Source organism: Choloepus didactylus, chromosome 11, assembly GCF_015220235.1.
Source record: "Choloepus didactylus isolate mChoDid1 chromosome 11, mChoDid1.pri, whole genome shotgun sequence".
NCBI lineage: Eukaryota > Metazoa > Chordata > Mammalia > Pilosa > Megalonychidae > Choloepus > Choloepus didactylus.
In genome coordinates this window covers 9,553,166-9,577,358 of record NC_051317.1, presented here as the reverse complement: position 1 = coordinate 9,577,358, position 24,193 = coordinate 9,553,166, and the positions used below count along the sequence as shown (strand labels likewise).

The following is a 24,193-nucleotide window of genomic DNA, read 5'->3' as shown; positions in this document are numbered from 1 at the left end:
AATGTCATAGCAATAAACAGAGTACTACAAAATCAAGATAGAAAGTACATCTAACATAAAACTTAGATAACTTAAATATCCACTAAAGATACTTAAGATAAAATACTAAATCCACTATAGCATAACAGTTCTGAAAACGTCCATATTCACCAGGTTTTCCAGTTTTAATTTATTCATTTATTCAAAAGCCATCTGTTGTTAGAAAGTAATATGGTACAGTGAACAGGCAAGGAATTTAGTATTGCATAGCCCAGGTTCACATCTCAGCTCTCCCACTTGCTAGCTCTATTGTCTCAGATTAAAAGGCAGATTTTTATAAGGCTCAGTTACCTCTTCTATATAAAAGTGGCAAAGCTATCCAAGGATGTTTGGGTAGTGATTTAAGTAATATATGAGTCCAATACAGTTTTGATAGGTATTAAGCAACTACTCATAAAACCCTCTTCCTTCCCTTGAGTCACCACCTCCTACTACGTGCTATCAGACGTTATGCACACAAAGATGTGCAGTTTAGTCTTTGACTCAGGAGTTCACGGTATAAAAAAAAAATCAAATGCTTTTTCACCTTAGTGTCATACATATTATCTCTCAGTCTGGAAGATTGAACCACAACTCTACCATCTTCTGATGTCTTGTTCCTTCTCATCCTTCAGGTCTTGGCTTAAATGTTGCCCTCTAAGAGAAGCGTAGCCTGACTAACCCCTTTCTAAACTACATTCCGCAACCCCATATATGCAATTAATCTTAATTTCCACACCCCATTTATTGCTTTCATTGTGCTTATTACTACTTATAATTATTTAGTGTGGAGGGGTATGAGTGTGTGTGTGTGTGTGTAAGTGTGAATTTTTGACTCCACTGCTCAACTGAAAGAGGACTGGGAACACATTTTTCTTATTACTAATATCCCCAGTTTTGGGGAAGTAGTCGCTACTAAAAAATATTAGTTCAGGCCCCATCCTGATCAAGACGGTGGAGCAAGATGCTTCAGAAGTCCATCCCTCCACAGAAGCTTTGAACAACCAGCAAAAACTGGCAGACACAATTTTCTCAAAGCTCCAGAAAACAGTTAAAAGGACTGTAGTAAAGCACAAGCACTGAATCAAGTAAAAGGCTACATAAAAGCAGTGGAATCTACTGGAGCCCTGGCTGGTCCCTCCCCCAGTCCTTACCAGCTCGGTGCCGAGCTGGCCCATGCTCCTAGGGCAGATCTCTGGTCCTGGTTCCAGAGGGAGCAGAGTAGCTCTTTTGCGTATAATGGGAGCATGTACATCTGGCCCAAACTATCTGGTGGTGGCTTGAGGGATCGCAGTCTCAGAACTTGCCTTGTGTGTAGAAGGCAGTTCAGAGAACTCTCCTACAGAATGCTGTAAGAGAGCAGTCAAATTGTGCTACCAGGGGCAAGAGATTCTGAATAAAGAATAGCCATTATAGTGCCCAGGATCATGAGGAAACTGTTACCTACAGAAGAGAGAACATTTATATCCATGTAAAGGGGGGAATTTCTAAGGCCATGTGCACATGCCCAAGAAAAGATACATGTGCAGAAAGGATCAGGGAGTGTCCTATCATTAGCCCAAGGCTATTCTCTAAACTCTGTATGGATAAGCCCTGAAGGAGAGCAGTTGCACAGGTCAATCTGCAAAAACAGGTGTCTTAGTTTGCTAATGCTGCAGAATGCAAAACACCAGAGATGGACTGGCTTTTATAAAAAGGGGGTTTATTTGGCTATACAGTTACAGTCTTAAGGCCATAAAGTGTCCAAGGTAACACATCAGTAATCAGGTACCTTCACTGGAGGATGGCAAATGGCGTCCGGAAAACGTCTGTTAGCTGGGAAGGCACGTGGCTGGCGTCTGCTCCAAAGTTCTGGTTTCAAAATGGCTTTCTCCCAGGACATCCCTCTCTAGCAAGCTTGCTCTTCTTCAAAACGTCACTCACAGCTGCACTCCGTTCAGTCTCTTTGAGTCAGCATGTTTTATATGGCTTCACTGATCAAGGCCCACCCTGAATGGGTGGGGTCACACCTCCATGGGAGTATCCCACCAAAGTCACCACCCACAGCTGGGTGGGGCACATTCCAAACAAATCTAACCAGCACTAAAACGTCTGTCCCACAAGACCACAAAGATAATGGCATTTGGGGGACACAATACATTCAAACCGGCACAACAGGGAAAGGTGTTTTGTTTTGTTTTGTTTTGTTTTATATTTAAGATGTCTTTATTCATTTATATGGTAAATACTGTTCCCCACTAAAAAAGAATGCCATTTATCTTTCAATTTGTCAAGCTTAGCTTAAAAATTCATGAGTCTCTTTTCTAAATCATGTATTAACAGAAGAATTCTATTTAACAGACATTATTAAATATTTTCACACATATACAGAGTCTTGGATAAATGGTTAAAATCACAGATGAACATTTGAGTACATGGATATTCCATGTACACCAATGCATTTAACATAAGACGTGTTTGCACTGATTTTTGGTAACCAACTTGTTTTCTGTGACTCTTTAAATACCCAATTCCAATTCTTCCAACTCTTGCAGAAGGGATTTCTCTTTTTGAATTTTCTCCAGCTGATTTTTTTCTAATTGTTTTCCAGTTGCTGCTTGTTCTCTCAATTGTTCAATTGCTTTCAGTTTCTTCTTTAGGTTCTTGATTTTTTTGTCTATCTCAGGGTTCCACAAGTTGACTGAGAGACAGTATTTTGCGGTATGCTCTGTGGGGCAGGAGGAGGTGCCAAATCTGGATTGTCATTTCTTGCCTCCTGCTTTGCAGCTTTCTTGGCTTCATGCTTCCTTTGATTTTTAAGGGCTGTTTTTGATAATGGCTTATCATTTCCTGGTTGTGGCTTCATATTCTGAGGTGGTTCATCCTCATGCAGTCTGGAATTGGTGATTGGTTTATTCCTTAAAGCTGGGGGTCTATAAGCTGTTGTAACTTTAGGTTCCTCACTGGGTACTTCACTTGGAACTGCTTGGTTAGTTATTGTTTTTGCTGGAAATATTCCATCCAAAAATGGCTGCCAAGAAACCTGCCAAATTTCTGCATTTGATAGCACATCATATTTGTGCAAGATAGAGCCAGTATAATGCCAAATTTTGTACCCATTATTAACTCGTAACCTAGGAGCACACGTGGCAGTCAAAATATGCTCACCATCTGGGCAACAAGCAAAGTATGTAGAATAAGAGGCCACTGGTTTAGAAATAAGTTTGTAGTTTTTAACATCCCACACTTCCATTTGTCCCCTCAGATTTCCAAATCCAGCTAGTACTAATATATGTCCATGAGGGCTATAGAAGGCTGCATTACGAGGACCAGTTCCAAAATCAAACACGGGGTCACATTTCAAGTTGAAAACTGTCACTTTGGCAGGCATAAAACCATAAATAGCACAAAACTCAGTGGAACTAGAGTTCCAAACTACATCATAAATGGGACCATTTTTTTGGTAATTGTACTACAGCACTTTCTCCATTTGTTGCAATGTAATGCAGAGTTTGTTCCCCATAGTAGGAAGTGCCTGTCTTGTCAACATCTGCACTAGCTATTACCAACACTGCAGTAGCTTTTTAATTCCATAGCATTGTAACCTTATCAGCCTTAAAGAAACTTTTGTTGGCTAAAGCTGCATGAGGTCCACCAAAATTGGGGTACTGATATAATCTAACAAATGAAGGTGCATCTTTACTTCCTGGAACATAAACAGCCACCTTGTATGGTTGGGGTCCAGGTGATAACACAAAATCATTAATTTTTTGTAAACGCAATTTATTTGCCATTATACTAAAATTGTTGTTTTCAAAGAAGTGAACTTCATTGTTAACACTTCTGGCACAAATAGTTTCATCTTCTGACCAGGATGGACACCAATTTTGCATTTTTTTCTGGATGAAAGATTTCAAACATGTTCCAGTTTTCACATCATAAAGTTGTAGGTTAGGTATTCCAGCTGTGCCATCTTTAGAGGTAGCATAAGGCTGCCACACTGCCAGGACAGTGTTTTTTGGCGAGAACTCAAGGCAAACTACCTTTGGGAGGTCAAAGGAGTGCAGTAGTCCCTTGTTAGTGACATTGATAATATTTACTTTTTCTCAGCGGCCCCAGGTAAACAAGGTCCCATCTTTACTGAAGGTATAGATCTTGCAATTTTTCCCAGACTCCCTTGGAAACACTGTGCTTCCTGTAAAATGTGAGGGGCCATTCACCATGTAGAGTCCTTCTGATCCTCGAACAGCCAGGAGCGGCGTGGATGGCGCCATCTTAGCCCGGAAAGCGGGAAAGGTGTTTTAAAGATTTTTTTACCTCCTTCTCCTCTTCCTCCTCCTCTTCCTCCTCATTCTTCTTTTCTTTTTTGTTATCTCCTGGCATTCAAGAAAATCTGTGTGATAACACTAGCTGAATACATGCTTAAGGAACAGATGACACAGAGTCTAAGTGCAAGTGATGACACATTTAAATATCAAAATGTCCAGGTATCAACAAAGATGCAAACCATACAAAGAAACAGGAACCAATGGCTCAAGCAAAGGAGACTGAAGCATTAGAAACTGTCAATGATGAGAACCAAACCTGGGACATACCAGAAAAAGACTTGTAAAAAAAAATGGTCCTAAACATGCACAAAGAGCTAAATGGAGACATGAACAAAGAAAACTAAAGGAAATTAGAAAAATGGTTGATGAACACAAAGAGAATATCAGTAGAGAGATGAAAATTATGAAAAGGAATCAAACAGAACTGAAGACCACAGTAACAGAAATTAAAAATTCCCTTGACAGGTTAAACAGCAGACTGGAGCTGGCAGCAGAAAAGAATCAGAGAATCTGAAGATAAGATGATTGAAATCATCTAGTTCGAAGAGCAGGAAGAGGAAAGAATGACAAAAAGTGGACAGAGCCTGAGGAACATGTGGGACACCAACAAGCTTACCAATATATACATTATGGGAGTCCCAGAAGGAGAAGAAAAAGAGAAAATGGAAGAGAATAATCAAAGAAATAATGCATGAAAACTTCGCAAATTTAATGAAAGACATGAATATACACAATCTAGATGCTCAATGAACTCCAAACAGGATAAATCCAAATAGACACACACTGCACCATGTTAGAGTCAAATTATCAAATGCCAAAGATAAAGAGAGAATTCAGAAACCCACAAGAGATAAATGACAGGTCATATACAAGGGATCCTCAATAAGATTAAATGCTGATTTCTTATCAGAATCCAGGGAGGCGAGAAGGCAGTGGGATGCTCTAAATTAAAGTGCTCTAAGCAAAAAATCGCCAATCAAAATTCTATACCTGGCAAAACTGTTTTTCAAAAATAAGAAATTAAGACATTCCTAGAAAACAAAAGCTGAGGAAGCATGTCATCACTAGACCAGCCCTACAAGAGATGCTAAAGGGAATTCTGCAGGTTGAATGAAAAAGACAATAGAAAATAGACTGATGCTGCATGAAGTAAACCTCACAAGTGAGGGTAACAACATGGATAAATATAAGGCCAGTACTATTGTATTTTTGTAATTCCACTTTTTACTTCCTGCAGGGTCTCAGCGACAAATGCATAAAAATGTAATGATAAATAAGTGGTATGGGATTCACAATGTATAAACACACAATTTGTGGGAAGAATTAAATAAAAGTGAGGAGACAGATGGTTATTGAGACATAATTTGGGCATACTATTGAAATTAAGTTGGCATCAAAGGTAAACAAGATTTTAAAAGATTTGGGATGTTAAATTTAAGCCCCATGGTAACCACAGAGAAAACATCAAAGATATGCAAACTCATAAAGACAAAAAAGAGTACAAGTTTGGTAACTGCACTTAAGGTAGTTATATAACTGAATATCCTTGTTCTTAGGAAACATACTTGGCAGTATTAAGTGTTCAAGGAGCAAGATGTACACTCAAGTGTTCAGAAAATGGATTGATAGATTAGATAATCAATCAATTGATTGAGACAGATGATATACATACAGAAGAAAGAAAGAAAGAAGGCAAATTTGGCAAAATGTTAAAATTGGTGGAACTGGGATCTACAGGGGGTGCATACAGATATGTTTTTCTGTGTGGGGTTTGCATTATTTTTGTAACTATCCTGTAAGTTTAATTATTTCAAAATGAAAAGTTAAAAATATCTATTTGTTCAATAAATGGATATCTAGTGTTGAACAAGCTTTTTTTTCACTTAAGAAAATAACATTCTAAAGTTATAAACAGACTAGAAACAAATATACAGAAACAAACATTAAAGAACAAATTTTAAAAAAGCTGTTCAATTACAACTGAGATAAAAGCATCAACTATGTATAACACGCTAAGGATGTTTATTTTTGAATGAGGAAATATCTATAATATAATTTGATGAGCAAAGTGCTTCATGAACAAAGATGATAGAGGGAAACATTTCTTCCAGTATGCAGACAGGAAGGAAGGAAGTAGCTAACACAGTGATCTAGGACTTGAAGGATAAGTAGGATATTGCCAGAGGCTGAATGAGTGAGAGAAACAGAGTACTCCATGAAAGAGGCCAGTAAACAAACTCACATCAATTACAGCACATTTCTCAAAATGACAGGAAAGTGGAGCATGGATCAAAAATAATGAAATTGAGAGATTTCTAGGTACAGCTCCATCAAGTACAGTCTGGAAGTTGTTATTCCCATCCTTACAACAACACAAATCTGGACAAATTGATAAACTTAAAATCAGTGACTTCTTGGACCCATCAGAGAACTAAGGTTGCAGAGTAGAGGGCCAGCATGAAATCTGGAGAGACAGTCTCATCTAGAGAGACACAAACAAGATCTACTTGCCTAGAGAGAAGCTGCTATAGCTACAAACAGAGGGGACTACTTAAATGGTGTGATTATTTCAAAAACTAAGTGTCTTAAAGCAACAGAAATTTATTCTCTCTCAGTTCTGGAGCCTAGATGTTCGAAATCAAGTTGTCATCGGGACCATGTTCCTTCTTAAGGCTCTTGGGAAGAATCCTTCCTTTCCTCATCCTAGCTTCTGGTGGTTGCCAACAATCCTTGGCATTCCTTGGCTTGCAGTGCATCACTACAATTTCTGCCTCTGTCTTCACATGACTGTCTCTCCTGTGTGTCTGTGCATCTATGTCCAAATCTCCCTCTCCTTGCTGCTTTAAAGGCATCAGTCATTGAATTTAGGGCCCATCTTAATCCAATATAACTTCATTTTAATATATTATATCTGCCAAGACTCTATTTCAAAAGAAGGTCACATTCACAGATATCAGGGTTTAGGAATTGAATATATCTTTTTGTGAAGGACACAGTTCAATTCACTATAGTCTTTCCTATGGGCCCCCAAAATTCAGATCCTTCCTATACGCAAAATACATTCATCCATTCCCAATATTCCCAAAAGACTTAGCCCATTCTAGCATCAACATATCTAGCATCTAAATATCATCAATTCAAAAAGCCAAAAATCTCATCATCTAAATAAGGCATGGATGAGACTCTGCATGACCCAGCTTGGGATGAAGTTCCTCTTCATTTGTGGATCTGTGAAAGTAGAAAACTTAGTTGCTTCCAAAACACAATGGTGAGACAGGCACAGAATAGAATAAAGGGTTCACAGGGCCCAGGCAACAGATTTCTAAATAATCCATGATGAAAGATTTAATCTCGAGAAAAAATTTTTAAAAAATGTTGAAGTACATGAAAACAGAAATACAACTTATCAAAATTTATAGGATGCATCAAAAGCAGTGCTTACAGATAAGTCCTAAAACCCAGAGGCAACAGCCTCTTTAAGAACAATAATCAGATGCAGCCCCGTTCCCCATACTATCAACACCACCTTTTCAATATGAACAAGTCAGGGTGATCACTACCTAGACACCCCTGATGTTGAGGAAAGAGATTAAATGAGAGGAAGGGGTAGAAACACACAAGATAGGATTTAACAAAGGAGTATGAATAGTGAAACTTTATATATATATTAGACGTTATGGTATTACAATAGCTAGGAAGAAATAACTAAAATTGTGGAAATGTAACCTATTAACAGTCTTTGAAATTTGCTCTACATTTATTCATTGAATTCTTCTTTGAAAGTTTTCACCTTTGTGTATATAACCTATATTTCACAATAAGGAAAGAACTGAAACTGTGGAACTGTAACACAAAACAATTTTTGAAATTAACGATACAACTGCCTGTTGAGCTGTACATCAAAAGTTAACATCTTTCTGTATATATGCTATATTTTATAATAACTGAAATAACTGAAATTGTGAAACTGTAACCCATAATATTCTTTGAAATTTGCTCTCTAAATACTTGTTAAATCTTACTTTGAAAGTTATCACTGTTATGTATAATATGTTACAGTTCACAATTTAAAAAAATGAATTCAGAAAAAAACAAAAAAAGCAGTGATTAAAGGCACAATTATAATATTAAATGTGCATATTGGTAAAGAAAAAATATTTAAAAACAATCACTTAGGTTTCCACCTTAGGAAACTATATCACAAAGGTTGGCAAGCCTACAGAAAGAAGAAGAAACAAACAAAAATTAGAACAAAACTCTGAAATTGAGAACAACAAAACAATAGAGAAAATCAACAAAATATAAAGCTATGTTGAAAAGATAAATAAAACTGATGAATTTTTAAAGAGTCTAACCAAGAAAATAGAAGACACTAATTATCAATATCAGACATGAAAGAGGTTTCATCACAAATGATCCCATGGATTTTAAAATGATAATAAAGGAGTACTCTGAAGAACTCTATGCCCACAAATTTGATAACAAAGATGAAATGAATCAATTCCTTGAAAGAGACAGACAACTAAATTACAAAGAGAAATTAACAACCTGAATAATTCTATTACTATTAAATAAACTAAATTGATAATTAATTAAGAAGACAAAAAAAAGGAAAAATGAAAACACAAGGTCCAGAAGATTTCACTGGTGTATTCTTCCAAACATTTAAGAAAGCAATTATACCAATTTTCTACAATCTTATCCAGAAAATAGCAGCAGAGGGAACAGATCCTGACTCATTCTATGAGGCCACAATGACCCTAATATCAAGAAAAAGACATTACAAGAAAGGAAAACTACAGGCCAATATCTCTCATAAACCTAAATTCAAAGGTCCTCAACAAAATATTAGCAAATGAAATCCTACAGTATTTAAGAAGTATTTATACACCAAGACCAAATGGAATTTATTCCAGGAAGTCTTCTCCCATTCACTTACAACTGTAATTTAAAGAAGATTTTTCAAGGTATGGATAGAAAATATTACTCACATCAATTCCCACTATCTTCTCCCTCTGTTAACTCTTTACCAACTGTGGTCCATAGCTCTTGTGCTCTTTTTAATCAAGAGTGTGCATTTGAGAAAGATTCCTCAACATCCCCAGATGAATCTCTTATAATGAAAATGGAATGAATCTGTGAAAATGATAAATGTGTGCAGTATAAAAGATTTATTTCAAACTCTATGGTCTGCCTGAAAGCAAAAAGGACTTCCCAAACAAACTATGACCATGATCTTACTATCACTTTTTTATCCCATATATATTTTTTCCTGTGAAATTTTCTATTCATTGTATTTTACAATATTGAAGTCAATTCCTTGCTTTTTGGAAGTAAAGATATAAATTCAAGGACATGAGTTTAAGCAGGACAAAGATTTCATAAAGTAGAATGCATTTGTAATTCATGAAGTTTTTCTGATGCTTTTCATCATCTGACAATTATGGTCAGCAGAAAAGCATTTCCCCAAAGATATTCATGCCCTAATCCCCAGAATATGTTAATATTTTATGTTATGTGGCAAGGAGTACTAAGGTTGCAGATGGAATTAAGGTGGCTAATCAACTGAACCTGATAGAGGAGATTATCCTAGATTATCTGGATAGGCCCAATGTAATCAAAAGGATCCTTATAAATGAAAGAGGGAGACAGGAGGGTGAGTGCCAAATGATGTGATGTGAGAAAGACTCAAGCTGCCATTGTGGGCTTTGATGGTGGAGGAAGAAGTCAAAAGCTAAGAAAGGTGGGTAGCCCCTAGAAGCTGTGAAAGGAAAGAAAACAAATTCTCCCCAATAGCTACCAGAAAGCAATGCAGTCCTGCTGACATCCTGATTTTATCCATTGAGACCTTTTCAGATTTCTGACCTTGATAACCACAAGATAATAAATTTCTATTATTTTAAGCCATTTAGTTTGCAATAATCTGTTTCACCAGCAAAAGGAAATTAATATAGACACTAGTACCAGAAAGTGCAGTGAGGTTGTAAAGAAATACTTTGGAATTGGGAAATGGAAAAAAAAGGAAAAAAATTAAGGGACACGATAAAAAAAAATAGCATAGAATGCCTTGAACACTGTTGGCTGAAATATGGTTCGTAATGACTTGGTTAGCAAGGACTAAGAAGGAAGTGAGGGAAGACGGCGGCTAGGTGAGACAGGGCAAAAATACACCTCCATGAAAAACACTAGATAAAAACCAGAAAGTGACCCAGAATACCGGTTACAGTGATGCACCAGCTGGACGAGGTCTTCTAGTTCCACAGAAGCCGTATACTTGGTGAAATTGGGAGTCTGCACTCTTAAATGAGTGAGTAAGCCGACTGGAAGACCCGCAGCCACACAGCGGTCTGGGAAAGCCGGGGTTTGGCGTTTAGAGACCGATGGCCTCTTTAAAAAAAAAAAAAAGGAAAAACCCAGGAGCGGCTGCAGCTGCGATAGTGGGAACCACCCTGTAAAAAACAGCAAGAGGGGGCTGGGCCAGCCTCTCGGTGTCTGGCCTGGAAGATAGCTGCTGTAGATACCCTTGGGGCCAGGGGAATGGAGGGGAGAGCCGGAAGCAGAAAGAAACCCGGCGGCTAGCAGCTGGCTCCCCGGAGGGCTAGATAAACTCGTACCCGGGGCTGTGCCCACAGCCCAGAGCCCCGCCAGTTCTCCCGGAGCTGGGAAGGAGGAACTGTGCAAGGAGGGGGGTGTGGAGACGCCCCATTTGGCCATCTTTGCATCAGGTTGAAAGCGCCCCGGCACGGCATGGCGGCCCGGGTCTTCCCTTAAGAGATGGCGCACACTAGTGACGTAGCACGGCATTCCATCAGCAGAGGTCCTGGAGGATCGCGGCTGGGCAGGGGGACCCACTCGGAAAACCCAGGGACACTACGCCAAGTCCGGTGGTTTGTGGGACAGTGAGAGAGAGGGTCTGGGGCTGAAATGAAACTTGCGGCAGCCTTGAATCCCCAGGAACCTAGGGGATTTGAATATTAAAATTGTCCTTCCTCCCTGGCCACCCATACACATGCCCCACATTCAGGGCGGACAGCTCCAGCAACACACCCAAACTGAGTTCTCCAACTGAACCCTACAAGAATCATTTCCCCATACACCATGGGGACAAGGTGGAGAACTGACTTGAGGAGTATAGGTGACTCACAGATGCCATCTGCTGGGTAGTTAGAGAAAGTGTATGCCACCAAACAGTGTTTCTGAAAAATTAGATACATATTTTTTTTTTTTACAACTTGAAAGAACCATATCAAGCAAAGCAAATGCCAAGAGGCCAAAAACAACAGAAAATCGCAATGCATATGATAAAACCAGACGATATGGAGAATCCAACTCCAAACACACAATTCAAGATATCGGAAGAGACAAAGTACCTCGCACAATTAATGAAAGAACTACAATCGAGGAACAAAAACATGGCAAAGTATTTAAAGGACATCAAGAAGACCATGGCCCAGGATATAAGTGACATAAAGACCCTAGAAGAGCATAAAGAAGACATTGCAAGAGTAAATAAAAAAATAGAAGATCTAATGGAAATTAAAGAAACTGTTGGCCAAATTAAAAAGACTCTGGATATTCACAATACAAGACTAGAGGAAGCTGAACAACATCTCAGTGTCCTAGAAGTCCACAGAACAGAAAATAAAAGAACAAAAGAAAGAATGGAGGAAAAAATAAAAAAAAATCGAAATGGATCTCAGGGATATGATAGATAAAAGAAAACATCCAAATTTAAGACTCATTGGTGTCCCAGAAGGGGAAGAGAAGGGTAAAGGTCTAGAAAGAGTATTCAAAGAAATTGTTGGAGAAAACTTCCCCAACCTTATACACAAAATAAATACACAAAGCATAAATGCCCAGCAAATTCCAAATAGAATAAATCCAAATAAACCCACTCTGGGACATATTCTGATCAGACTGTCAAATACTGAAGAGAAGGAGCAAGTTCTGAAAGCAGCAAGAGAAAAGCAATTCACCACATACAAAGGAAACAACATAAGACTAAGTTGTGACTACTCAGCAGCCACCATGGAGGCAAGAAGGCAGTGGCATGACATATTTAAAATTCTGAGACAGAAAAATTTCCAACCAAGAATACTTTATCCAGCAAAACTCTGCTTCAAATTTGAGGGAGAGCTTAAATTTTTCACAAACAAATGCTGAGAGACTTTGCCAATAAAAGACCTGCCCTTCTTCAGATTCTAAAGAGAGCCCTACCAACAGAGACACAAAGAAAGGAGAAAGAGATACAGAGAATTTTAAGAGACATATATAGTACCTTACATCCCAAATCACAAGGACACTCATTTTTCTCTAGTGATCACAGATCTTTCTCCAGAACGGACCATAAGCTGGGACATAAAACAAGCCTCAAGAAATATAAAAAAAAAAAAAAAAAAAAACTGAATATACTCAAAGCCCATTCTCCAACCACAATGGAATACAAATAGAAGTCAATAATTTTTTATCTGTAACTCCACTAATTACTTCCTACATGATATAAAATATACAAACTCTAATGACGAATCGGTGGTTTTGAACTCAATATAAAATATGTAATTTTAGACAACTATATAAAGGTGGGGGAATGGAGGAGTATAGGAACATAGTTTTTGTGTCAAAAGGTGGTATCAAAAAAACAAGACTGATATGGATTTAAGAGGTTAATTTTAAGCCCCACTGTAAACACAAAGAAATTATCAGAGAATATAACCATAGAGATGAAAAGTAGAGTTTGTGTTAAGAGAAATGGGGGAAGGGGCAATGGGGAGTTAAGAAATGAGTGTAGGGTTGCTGTTTGAGGTGAAGGGAAATTTCTAATAATGGATGATGGGAAAGAGCATTACAACATTCTAAATGTGATTAATCCCACTAATGGAAGGCTAGGGAGAGGGTGGAATACGAAGATTTAGGCTGTATATATGTCTCCACAATTGAAAAAAAAAAAAAGACAGTCTAAATAGATGACAATTGAATGCCTAGGATGAACTTGGATGAGATTGGAGGATAGAGGACAGGTGGCTCAAAGGGACACAGCTGAGACATAAGGAAAGGAAATACAGTATGTAAGCTTCGTATTATTGTTGAATCTCTTGTAATTCTTAGCTGCACTTAATGGGATTGCATAAAAGAATGCTCTTGTTCATGGGAAGCGTATATGTGAATTATAGTGTATGTTCAAGGATGTGTGCAGCTAACCCTCATATGTTCAGAAGACAGAGCAATAGATGATGGATGATAGGGAGGGAGGGAGGGAGGGAGGGAAAGAAATAGTGATGTGACAGAACGTTAAAGTTGGTGGATTGAGCTATCAGGGGAGGGGGATCAGAGTATGATGGAATTCTGTGTATGGGGTTAGTATTGTTTTTGCAACTGTTCCTATAACTTTGAATTTATTTCAAAATGAAAAAAAAAAAAAGAAGGAAGTGAGGAGAATAGTGGATGAAACACCTATCATCTCAGAGACTACCTAAACCATCATGAATACACTGTTGATAATGAAGGTAATGAAGCTGTCAGTATCAAAATTCTATTGTATGCCTGCCACAATGGGAGATAGATCTGACTGGGGGGACTCACAGAGCCAGGCTCCTGATTATAAAGCTGAAGGGTCCCCCAAGTCACATAGTCTGCCTTCGAAGGTCTTTGAACCCCAGACCACTACTCTTTGCAGGGGAGATAGGGCCTCTTCCCTGGGTTGCTATATCCACTGGAGGACAAAGGGAGTGGCCTGGTGCAACAGAAGCAAATGGCTACTAAGGTACATGTTCCTTGGATGGTCCAGGACATGGAATTCACCAAAGTATAGAAATAGAAGACCCCTCAGGAAAGTATCCAGAATGGGATGCCATGTTAAGGACTTCCCAGGCCATATGGATAACTCAACCTGCTCAGGATGAGGAATTCATAGGGAATCAGTTGCCCCCAAAGGGACATGGACCCCCAAAAAAGAAATTACGCTAAAGGCTGAGCTGTGTGGCCCCCTGGCTTTGCCCAAAGAGGAAGGGCAACACTCAACAAGTTTCCCTGCAACCATCAAGACCACTCTCAGGCTTCCAGCACCTGTGACTGCACCGTCACCCTCACATCCCTGCCAGCAAGCCAGTGTCTAACATCATGTCCAATCAGCAGGGACCAATGGTGTCAGGTCTCCCAGGCTGCCATCACCACCTCCCCCTGCTGTGTTTCATGGGGTGCCTCTCCCAACCACAACCATAAACCCTCCTTCTCCCCAGATATCCTGTCTTCTCCTCCCAACCCAAAATCTTAAATATATAATTATCATGTCAAATAAGAGTGTCCTGCCTGTCTGCCACATTTGGGTGAAGGTTCAGAGTATTCCAATGGCTTGAATTTAGATAAAGTAAACAGGTAGTTTCAGCCCCTGTTTAGTGCCTGTTTTGGCCTCTATAAGTCCCTGTTCATGGTGAGAAGTTAACATTGACATTCGCTTCCACTATCATTGGACCATCCTTCATTTGCATGTTCTCAGGTAATTTCCATTTAAAATATTTTTTCCTCAATTTTTCATTTAAAAACTTTCAAAAACACCCATTAAAATCTCTAGAAACCTATGAAGGACAGAAAATTCATTAAAATCCCAACTGCCTCAAACAGTTCCTCCCTATCATCTTCCTCTTTCTTGAGGAGGATGGGGTGGATGGGGATTCACAGGCCTAACAGGACCAGAGATTGCCCTCCAGGAAGGATAGGAGACCTGCAGGTTCACATATCTCCAATGGGAGAAGTGGATGTCTGAGGATGGCTAGATCTTGAATTCACAGAGGTAGGAAGAAATCCATGACCATCAGTCTATTAGAGAAAGAAGTGACAGCTCACCCAAGACCCCTTTTCTTCATGAAGAAGGTAGGGAGATGAGCCCTGCTCTCCACTTCTTCACTTAGCTTTAATGAATGGAGAGTACTCCACAACTTGCGATTCTTCCACTATTGAACATTCTTCTACTAGTGAACTGCAAGATCTGTGTGTTTACAGGCAGGGAACAGCCAGGGAGTCTACTGTGGGATTTGTTCCCTTGTCCATTCCAAGGGAAAAGTGTTCCTCAGTTACAATCTCCCTCCCTCTCTCAAGCCCACAGAGGGAGCAGGCAACACTGTGAGTGTTGTGTGACTGCACATATGTGTGGTGTCCTTGGCCATTGAGTGTTGGACATGGTGGACCTAGGTGGGCTGGTAGGAGACACACATAAAGCAGTTTCTTAATTTTTTTTTCCCCATAATGGAAGGATACCAATGGGAAAGGGTGGGGAAGGTGTCAAAGGAAAGGTCCTAGCAAAACTGAGAGTAGAAGAAGGAAAGGCTATTTAGAGGCTTTGACAAGTCATCTCCCCACATTGAAATAACTCAGTTCTGTCTCTACCCATGTGCTGAGAACTGCACTCAAAGTTAGTAACATAAAATTTGATAACAGGCTTGTGTCAGGGCTGTGCACTTTTCCCCCATCACAAGACAGCCCAGCTTGAAATGGATTCAGGGACAGGAACATTTTTCTGAGAATAGTGGTTTTACATGTTAGAAAATATATCCAGTATCTAGTGACACTGACCATAATATTGATGGGGTTTTAATCTATGACCAATCTTGAACTTGACAATGAGGTCACACTGCTAGCTGGCCTTCTGGAAGTGAAGGCCTTCCCATGGAGTCTCTTCATAGTGCCTGGCTGGGTGACTTCTGCTTTTCATAATGGAAATGTTGACAGTGCAGCAGTACAATGAACAAAGAAAAAGGAGTCACAGTGAGGGAAAATGAAGGCAGACTGCATGGGAAATGAGGAAACAGAATGAAGAGTGGCAAAGTCAACAAGATATTTGGAAGGAACAGGAAGGTCCCCATTGCTCCTAATCAAGATTCTCACCTTGTGTCCTTCATGAGATTGGTGGAGTCACTACAGGTTTCCTCCAAGGACACCCTCAGCTCCTGCCCCACAGGTGGCTTCCACACCTTTCCCTGAGCACAGTGTTTCCAGGGCTTGCCTTGGACTCCTACTCAGCCCACTGAGGCCTAAGTGGTCAAAGGTACTGTTTTACTTTCCTAGGGTGCTCAAAGCAGATACCAGGAAATGGGTTGGATTAAACAATGGGGATTTATTAGCTTACAGTTTGAGGCCAGGAAAATATCCAAATGAAGTCATCACGGTGATGCTTTCTTCCCAAAGACCAGCTGCTGGCTATCCTTGGCTCCTCTGTCACATGGAAAGGCAAATGGCAGCGTCTGTTTGTCTCTCTCCTCTTCCAGTATTGTTGTTTCCAGCTTCTTGTTTCCATGGATTTCTCTCTCTGTGTATTCATTCCACTTATAAAGGATGCCAGTAAAAGGAATAAGAGCCATCCGGAATGAGGCGGGTCACACCTTATCTGAGGTATCCTCATCAAAAGGTCTTACTTACCATGAGTTCACACCCACAGGAATGGATGAACTTTAAGGACATGCTTCCCTGGGGTACATACAGTTTCAGACCACCACAGGCACCAAATGTTTTCACATAGTATACCCTAACAGGGAGAAGACACTGCTATTTTAGTCAGATTACCCTTAAGAAGAATATTTACCCACTCAAATATTGCTTGGTGACTACAGTGCCACATCCAGGCAACTTTCTGGATCCCACTTGTAAGTTGCCACACCAATGCTTGTACTTTCAAATTGCCATCAACAAACTGTATTTAATTTAGTAACTCAAATCATTAGCTTTTAACTTCCTACTGACTGTTAATGCAAATTAAGGGGAATTCTCATCCTCTGTGAAAAATCAAGTCAAAGTGCAGCCAGTTCTTATACAGAGAAATAAGCATTTAAAGTTTGAATAGAGCCCAGATAAATGTGCAATTTTTAAAATAAATGTAGAGCTTTGGGTATGAATAGTTGGATTTTGACACTGTAAAGGAATGTGAAAATTTGATATAACCCAAATGACATTATATAGACATTTTTATGTCTCTTCACCCAAATTAATCATACAACCTATTGTTTTTATTTCTGTGGCTTAAAAATTAGAAGGGAATTGTCATAGGGGATTGAAATAGGCTTTATTGGGTTATAACTCAGAATAGAAGTGTTGCCCATAGTTTTAAATCCTGAGTCAAGACCAATATTATGGGAACACAGAAGATAAAGAATTCTAGAATTGAATATTCAGCTCTGTCACAATCTTATGTGGAGCCTAACAAAACAGAGCAGGATCTGGAGAAGCGCCCAAAGTCCATTCTCGCTGGAAAACATCAAGACAAGATGGATGTAGAAAGAGATCCCTGAGTTGCAGTGTGGTCAGGAAAGGATACAACTAGATAAATCATGGATAACTTGGCTGGCCCTCCAGGCAAGGGGCACCTGTGAGGAAAAGCACTGAGACAGGAATTAAGTCAGCCCTTTCTGGAAAAGTCAGAAAGTAGGCCATATTGAACTGAGGTAGAGTGAGTGGCTTAAAAGTAGTAGGAAGGTGACAGCTTCAGGAACTGGCAAGCAGTGGTTTGGATTTCCACTCTGTCTCTATTTCTGAGGTCTTGGACTAGTGACCTAACCTACCTAAGCCTCTATTTCTTTGTCTGTGAAATAGGGTATTGATTGTATGGACCTCAAAACACTGTTGTTAAGTTTAATTCAAACAAAACCCCAATTATTTTTCATACAAAAAATTAATTATAGGCAGAGGGACCAAAAAATAGGATGGATTAGTACACAGACAGGAGGCAAGAAAACAGAAAGGCATTTACTTCTTTATGATGGTGTGAGAAAAGTAAAAATAGGAAGGTGCAGATATAATTAATGAGACAAAGAGCAGATGCTCTCTCATTTCCATGCTCTGTGTTCCACAAGTGTTCTACTGGTCCTTGTAAGAGATTAGAAAACAAAATATAAGACTTTGCATTAGGAAGTTTTAATAGTTTTTCTTACCTCAGTATTTCTATGTTACCTAACTTTGAAATTCTTCATTTCATTTATCCATTTATATTTATATTACAGTTATACACATGGCTCAACTCAAATGTCACCTAACTCTGAGTGACCTTCCCTGACCACTCTCTCTAGCCCCCTCACTCTGCTTTATTTTTCATTATAATACATGAAACCCACTAAGGGATAATGCACCAATTTATATATTTGTTTGCTGTCTCCCCCCACTAAAATATCAAGTCTTTGAGGGCAAGGACTTTACCTTTGCTGTTGTTGTTTGTTTGTTTGTTTTCATAGTTACATCTCTAGTTCCCAGCAAATAATAGATGGTCTAGAAATAGTCACTGGTCTCCATGATTTTGGAAAATCAAACATTATCAAATGTTCTGGTTTTGTGCTGGTGACTTGAACATTCAAAACATGTTTTCAATAACAGGGGTATGTGTAGGTTAGTAATTTCTTTCTCTGTATCTAATGGAAAAATTTCCTCCAACATCCTGAATAGTAAATAACAAATTTGTATTGAATTTGCTTATTTCATTCTTAGAGAATCCTGTGAGACAGATACAATTACAAAACACATTGTGCAAATGAGAAAATGGGAGGCTTAGAGAACTTTTAAAAAATTCTCAAGTTTTCACAGAACTAGAAAAAGATGGTGTATTAGTTAGGGTTCTCTAGGGAAACAGAATCAACAAGAGAAATCTATAAATATAAGATTTATAAAAGTGTCTCATGCAACTGTGTGTATGCATGAGTCCAAGTTCCATAGGGCAGGCAGCAGACTGGCAATTCCAATGAAGATGTTCAATGAACTTCTCAGGCAACAAACTGGCAACTCTGATGAATGTGTTCAATGAACTCCTCAGGCAATGAACTGGCAACTTCGATAAACTCCTCAGGAAACACCTGGCTGGTCAGCCAAAGAAGAAGGAGGTGGTCCTCTATCTGTCTCACTTAAAAGTCTTCAACTGATTGGATTAAATCCAGCTGATTGCATTCTCTCATTGTGGAAGACATGCCCTTCACTGATGCAATCGGTCATAGCTGCAGCCAATTGACTGATGCTTTAATAAACCAGCCTTCTGGTTTATTAACCAGCCACAAATATCCTTGCAGTAATGGTTAGGCCAGTGCTTGCTTGACTAGACACCTGGGTACCATCACCTGGCCAAGTTGACACAAGAACCTAACCATCACAGTCCACCCCTTGTCAACTTGGCAGTTATACACATTACTTTAAACCATACCTTATCTCTAAGTAGAAAACAATAGACATATACTTCACCTAACATTATTCTGCTGTCCTGCATACAACCAGAAATGCACTAAATCTATCCAGAATAGGGTGCAAGTCCTTGAGTGACATTAAGTCTTAAAATTGATTTCCTTTAACTTAAATACTGCAAAATGAATAATACAGCTTATATCATATGATAAGGAAATAACACAGAGAAGAAAGCAAAGATATTTGCTTTACAGACAAATACAAACATACCCATAACAAAGCAAGGAGAAAATATTCATGCCATTCATAGTCCTCATTTCTGTAACTGGTCATGTGGCCGTAGTTCATGCTTATCACTACCCTTCCTTGCCTGTTGATTCAGAGGCATAAGAAGCCCAAAGTGGCCAGGTGGCAGTCTTAACTTCCAATTCAATAGAATTATTGTTGTGTTTCCTGGTGAAAGCAATGCTCTGTTTGGAACAATGACTTGTAGACCAGCAGAGCTTAAGCTTGTAGAGACAGGAAGCAAAAATTTTCTTAGCGGATCACTAGGAGTGATAGCGAGTGGTGCCACTCCTGTTTCCACCCCCTGATTCCTGGACCCATGAATCCTGGCTATGGGAGAAACAGCACCATAGAGTGGATGCTGATTCAGAGCATACACAGCCTCCTGGAGAACACTGCCCCAGCCCTGCAAGGTATTGCCACCTAGTTGGTGCTGTAGTTGAGTCTTCAACCATTCTATCAACCCAGCTGCCTCTGGATAACGGTGAACATGGTAAGACCAGAGAATTCTATGAGCACGTACCCATCCCCTCATTTCATTTGCTGTGAAGTGGGTTATTGGTCAGAAGCAACATTGTGTGGAATACCATGATGGTAGATAAGGCATTCTGTAAGTCCACAGATGGTAGTTTTGGCAGAAGAATTTCATTCAGGGAAGGCAAACCCATATCTGGAGAATGTGTCTATTCCAGTAAGAACAAATCACTGCCCCTTCCATGATGGAAGTGGTCCAATGTAATCAACCTTCCACCAGGTAGCAGGCTGATCACCTTGGGGAATGGTGCCATATCGGGGACTGAGTGTGGGTCTCTGCTGCTGGCAGATTGGGCAATCAGCAGTGGTTGTGGCCAGGACAGCCTTGGTGAGTGGAAGTCCATGTTGCTAAGCCCATGCATAATCTTCATCCCTACCACTATGACCATTTTGTTCATGAGCCCATTGGGCAAAGACAAGAGTGGCTGGGGAAAAAGGCTGATTGGTACCCACCAAATGGGTCATTTTATCCACTTGGTTATCAAAATCTTCTTCTGCTGAAGTCACCCTCTGGAGAGCATTCACATGGGTTACAAATATCTTCATGTTTTTTGCCCACTCAGAAAGTCTCTCCACATACCTCTTCCTGGACTTCTTTGTCATCAGTCTTCCAATCATGTTCATTCCAAGTCCCTGACCATTCAACCAACCCATCAGCAACAGCCCATGAATCAGTATACAAATTCACCTCATGCCAGTTCTCCTTCCAAGCAAAGTGAACAACCAGGTGCACTGCTTGAAGTTCTGCCCACTGGGAGGATTTCCCCTCACCACTGTCCTTCAGAGACATCCCAGAAAGGGGGCTGCAGTGCTGAAGCTGTCCACTTTTGGGTGGTGCCTGCATATCATGCAGAAGCATCTGTAAACCAGGGCTGAGTTTTCTCTTCCTCAGTTAACTGATTGTAAGGAACTCCCCAAGATGCCATAGCTGTGGGCTGGGAAAGAGAAGGTAAGGTGGCAGGAATGAGGGCCATGGGCATTTGGGCCACTTCATCATGTAAATTACTTGTGTCTTCAGGACCCACTTGAGCTCTATCTCGTATATACCATTTCCATTTTATGATGGAGTGCTTGCATGCATGTCCAACTTTATGGCTTGGTGGGTTGGACAACACCCATCTCATGATAGGTTACTCAGGTCTCATGGTAACTTGGTGGCCCATGGTCAAGCATTCTGTCTCTACTAAGGCCCAGTAGCAGGCCAAGAACTCTTTCTCAAATGGAGAGTAGTTATCTGAAGAGGATGGTAAAGCTTTACTCCAAAATCCTAAGGGCCTGCATTGTGATTCTCCTATAGAAGCCTGCCAAAGGCTCCAAATAGCATCTCTATTTGCCACTGACACTTCCAGCACCATTGGATCAGCTGGATCATATGGTCCAAGCAGCAGAGCAGCTTATCCAGCAGCCTGGACCTGTCTAGAGCCTCATCTGGTTCTGGTCCCCACTCAACTAGAAGCTTTTCTGGTCACTCAGTAAATGGGACAGAATAGCACATCCAAATGAGGAATATGTTGTCTCCAAAATCCAAGGAGGCCAACTAAGCATTGTGCCTCTTTTTTGGTTGTAGGAGGGGCCAGATGCAACAGCTTATTCTTCACCTTAGAAGGGATACCTCGATATGCCTCACACCACTGGACACCTAGAAATTTCAGAGGTGGAAGGCCCCTGTATTTTTGTTGGATTTATCTCCCATCCTCTGCCACACAAATACCTTACCAACAAATCTAGAGTAGTTGCTACTTCTTGCTCACTAGGTCTAATCAACATGGTTTCATCAACATAATGGGCCAGTGTGATGTCTTGTGGAAGGGAGAAATGATCAGTATCCCTGTGGACAACATTACGACATAGGGCTACAGAGTTGATATACCCCTGAGGTAGCAGTGTGAATGTAAACTGCTGGCCTTGCCAGCTGAATGCAAACTGTTTCTGGTGATCCTTACTAGCAGCTATTGAGAGAAAAGCATTTGCCAGATTAATAGCTGCATATCAGGTACCAGGGGGTTGATTTGCTCAAGCAATGATACCACATCTGGAACAGCAGCTACAATTGGAGTCACTACCTGATTAAGCTTATGATAATCCACTGTCATCCTCCAAGACCCATCTGTTTTCTGCACAGGCCATATAGGAGAGTTGAATTGGGATGTGGTGGGAATCACCACCCCTGCATCCTTCAAGTTCTTGAGTGGCATTAATCTCTGCAATCCCTCCAGGAATATGGTATTGCTTCTGGTTTACTATTTTGCTAGGCAGGGGCAGTTCTAGTGGCTTCCACTTGGCCTTTCCCACCATAATAGCCCTCACTCCACAAGTCAGGGAACCAATGTGAGGATTCTGCCAGTTGCTGAGTATGTCTATTCCAATTATGCATTCTGGAACTGGGGAAACAACCACAGAATGGGTCCAGGGACCCACTGGACCCACTGTGAGACAGACCTGAGCTAAAACTCCATCAATCACCTGACCTCCACAAGCCCCAACTCTGACTGATGGACCAGAGTGATGTTTTGGGACTCCTGGAATTGTCACTTCTGAATCAGTGTCTAATAATCCCCAATATCTAATCATTTCCTTTTCCCCAACATGCAGGTACCCTGGTAAAAGGCCATAGGTCCACCTGGGGAAGGCTGGGAGGAAGATTAACAGTATAAATTTTTGGCACTGAAACAGGGTCCTTCCCCAAGGGTACCCAGGCCTTCCCCTCATTCAAGGCTGAATCTGTAAACAGTCTCAAGTCTGGGAATTGATTAAGTGGCCGTGACTCTCTGTTTTTGTAATTCAAGTTAGACTTCTGTTCACTTGACCTACAATTCTTCTGCTTACACAGCTCAAACAAGAATTTGATAGGCTGCTCATCAATTTTACTGCTAGGTACTCCATGATCTACTAGCCAATGCCATAAGTCTCTGCAAGTCAGATTATTTTGACTGCTGCCTTGAGCCTGTTTTCCATTATGGTAGCCACGCCCACCTTGTCTCTGATGATTAACTGCTGCCACGTGGCTTCTGCTGATTCAGGATCTGATTATCCCCATTGTGTTTAAGCATTCCAGCTCAGTGACAGCAGTTCCCACAGTAATATCTGACCCACAGAGAAGGGCTACTAGAGAGCTCTTCAGGAATGAGAGTGCTAGTCTCACAAATTTATTCCTCACATTCCTGGTAAAAGGTGTATCCTCTGGACATTCTAGGGGTGTGTGAGCAGGTCTTCCATGATAAATCCACTCTAACATTCCAATCTCTCTAAGCCTTTGAATCCCCTCCTCTACATTATACCAGGTCAGTGCTGGCATTTCAACCTCAGGTAATGCTGGCCACCTTTTGATCCATGTTTCAGCTAACCACCCAAACTATTAACACCCTTTCTAACCCCTCAAGCTACAACACTGAATGAGAATCTCTGCTTAGTGGGCCCATATCAGTAAATTCAGCCTGATTCAACTTTACATTCCTTCCACCACTATCCCACACCCTTAATATCCATTCCCACACATATTCCCCTGATTCCTGTCTGTATAAGCTAGAAAACTCATACAGTTCTTTTGGAGTATACCATACTTCCTCATGGGTCAGACTTTGCACCTCACTCTTTGGGGTCTGTTGGGATTTTAGTCTAGTTATAGGTCTTGAAGCAAAGACTGGTGGTGGGGGTGGGTCATTAAAAGAATTAGAAGTATCCTCCAAGCCATATACCTCAGGACATTCTGTTGCAGTTTCATCTCATGAAACAGGATTAATTTTTCCATACAGAGGAGTGAGGGCTGCTTCCTCAGGGAAGGTGATTACAGGTTTAGCAGACACCGAAGGGCTAATCTCTTTAGGTGGACGTTGGATGGCAGGCTCCTTAAGGAAGAGTGGAGGTGGGGAAGCTGTTTCCTCAGGGCAGACTGGAGGTGGGGAAGCTGT

The 24,193-nt window shown here is 40.4% G+C and overlaps 1 long non-coding RNA gene and 1 pseudogene across 1 annotated transcript in view; both read right to left on the bottom strand.

Annotated features, from left to right (window-relative positions):
- Positions 1–24,193, bottom strand: part of LOC119506455 — a 119,328-nt gene that overhangs the window by 53,623 nt on the left and 41,512 nt on the right. The window lies entirely within an intron of this gene.
- On the bottom strand, positions 2,465–4,271 carry LOC119506453 (annotated as a pseudogene).